Source organism: Mus caroli, unplaced genomic scaffold (genome assembly GCF_900094665.2).
Source record: "Mus caroli unplaced genomic scaffold, CAROLI_EIJ_v1.1 scaffold_13272_1, whole genome shotgun sequence".
In the NCBI taxonomy this organism is placed as follows: Eukaryota; Metazoa; Chordata; class Mammalia; order Rodentia; family Muridae; genus Mus; species Mus caroli.
Genome location: NW_018389566.1, coordinates 33,348 through 36,838, shown reverse-complemented (window position 1 = coordinate 36,838; position 3,491 = coordinate 33,348).

Below are 3,491 nucleotides of genomic sequence, written 5' to 3'. Positions count from 1 at the left end.
GGGATGACTGGGAGTGAGTTTCTGAGGCAGGGGGATGACTGTGAGTGACTGTGAGGCAGTGGGATGACTGGGAGTGAGTTTCTGAGGCAGGGGGATGACTGTGAGTGACTGTGTGAGGCAGGGGGATGACTGGGAGTGAGTTTCTGAGGCAGGGGGATGACTGAGTGACTGTGAGGCAGGGGGATGACTGGGAGTGAGTTTCTGAGGCAGGGGGATGACTGTGAGTGACTGTGTTCTTCATATTTATATTTATATATATTTAAATATATTCATACATTGACATATTTATATTTACATAAATTTATATTTACACATGTGCATACAAATTATTTTATTTTACATATCTACGTTTATTTTTTTATATTTTATTTTATTTTATATGTATACATTTAGCGCGTATTTATTATCAAATTATATATATATAATAAATTATTTTAAATATTTTAAATATATATATGTTTTAAAGTAACGTATTATATTATATATATTATATTATATATGACTAATGTATAATATACGAATATATTATATATTAGATATTATTATGTATATTATATATTTAAATATAGTTATATTTATATGTTTATATATGTATATTATATACGTATTTAAATATAGTTATATTTACACATTTATATGTTTATATTTACGTATATTATATTTATATGGATGTGTGTATGTATAATTTTATTTTATTTTATTTTATATATACACATTTATATGTTTTAGGGTAAGGCATGATTCATATTCTGTTTGATAAAATATCTGAAAATGATTCATGACGTGCGCAACGCATCACAAAATGATTTTCTGATTAATTTATTTTCCCCGCGTCGCCGCGTGCGTGACGTCCATCGAATAAAACCAATTTTTTATTGTCACAAATTGAAAAAAAAATCAGAATTTTAACTTTAAAACGTGTTTGTGTTATTATTATCATGATTATTATTATTATTTCCCAATATAGAGAACCGTGGCCGCGTCTTCTGTTCTGGGGGAAAAAAACTAATTAATTAATTTAATTTAAAATATTACTGCTGTGATTCTTATTGCTGTTCTACATTTTGGCAGCGATTTTTCCCCCCGATTTCTTATATAATAATAATATTTATATAATAATATATAATTACATAATTATAATATTATAATTATATAATTATTAATAATAACAATTATAATAATTAATAATAATATAATTAATATAATTACTATTATTAATTATTATGTTATATTAATATAATTAATATAATCATTAATATAATTAATATAATATATATAATATAATAATGAATAATAATAATTATAATAATATATAATTATATAATACTAAAAAAAAAGTACGTAGCCTGGTGACGTGCCCTCAGGCCGCCGTGAAAATAATATCGTAATAAAATCAAATCTGGTTAAAAGTTTTTAATCGGTTCAAAAAAACCCAGGATTAAACATTAAAAAAAAATCAAAAATTAAGTTTTAATTAATTAATTAATTATTATTATTATTATTATTTTTTTTGGCACACGAATCCGACGACGCGCGACGCGCGCTCGCCCTGCCCCGGAGGAGGAGGAGTCGCGCAGCGATGAGTAATAAAAAAATTAAAAATTAATTAATAAAAAAAGATATGAGGAAGAAATAAAGTAAGGTAATAAATAATAAAACAGATTATTAAAAAGCATATATATGTGCATTTATGGATTGATCTGTGACGCGACATTAAGTTTCGCAGCGCAACGCGGCCCAGGAAATAATGATAATAATAATAATAATAATAATGTGGAATATAATAATTATAATATATAATGTATAATAATGATAATGTATAATAATAATATAAATTATATTTCATAAATAATGTATAATGTATTATAATAACAACATATAAGATGATATATAATATAATATATAATAATATACAAAATACAATAATATAATAACAACATATAATATAATATAATATATAATATATAATAATATATAATAATGTATATTATAATAACAACATATAATATATAATATATAATGATATATAAAATATAATATATAACATATAATAACATATAATAATGTATAATATATTATAATAACAACATATAAACGATATATAATAATTATAATATATAATGTATAATAATGATAATATATAATAATATAAATTATATTTTATAAATAATGTATAATGTATTAAAATAACAACATATAAGATGATATATAATATAATATATAATAATATATAAAATATAATAATGTATAATCATGTATAATATATTAAAATAACAACATATAATATGATACATAGTATAATATATAATAATATACAAAATACAATAATATAATAACAACATATAATATATAATATATAATAATATATAATAATGTAAAATATATTTTAATAACAACATATAATATGATATATAATAAAATATACAATAATATATAAAATACAATAATATAAAATAATGTAAAATATATTAAAATAACAACATATAATATAATATATAACATAATATATAATAATATATAAAATACAATAATATATAACAACATATAATATATAATAATATATAAAATATAATATTATATAATAATGTATAATGTATTATAATAACAACATATAATAGATAATAATGAAATATAATATATAATATTATAATAATAACATATAATATATAATATAATATATAATAATACATAATATATGATAATGATAATATATAATAATGAAATATAAAATATAATAATATATAATCATGTATAATATATTATAATAACAACATATATAATAATGTATGATATATAATAATAATGAAATACGTAATAATTTATAATATTTTATTTTTATGTTTTTTATTCATCTCTTTAATTATTTTACTTTATTTTTTATTTACAGATTTTTTTTTATTTCCCCGCCCTGCGCACCGCAGTCCATCGCGGTCACTCCCCTGCCTCCGTCGCTCCCTCCAGGCCTCACAGGCCTCACTCGCGGTCACTCCCCTGCCTCCGTCGCTCCCTCCAGGCCTCACAGTCCTCACTCGCGGTCACTCCCCTGCCTCCGTCGCGCCCTCCAGGCCTCACAGGCCTCACTCGCGGTCACTCCCCTGCCGTCGTCGCGCCCTCCAGGCCTCACAGGCCTCACTCGCGGTCACTCCCCTGCCTCCGTCGCGCCCTCCAGGCCTCACAGGCCTCACTCGCGGTCACTCCCCTGCCTCCGTCGCTCCCTCCAGGCCTCACAGGCCTCACGTCACGACCCACAAATAAAGAGTTTTAGAAATTAAAGTTTTTTTTATTTTTTTTGGTTTTTTCGGGAAGGGGCGGGGCCAGTGGTGGGGAGGGGGCGGGACTTAAATCTGAAACCATTTATTAAACCTTGAGCTGTCACTCAAGCCGAAGTCCAGCCACGCCCACAGGGTCCCACAGTCATCCCCCTGCCTCACACAGTCACTCACAGTCATCCCCCTGCCTCACACAGTCACTCAGCGTCATCCCCCTGCCTC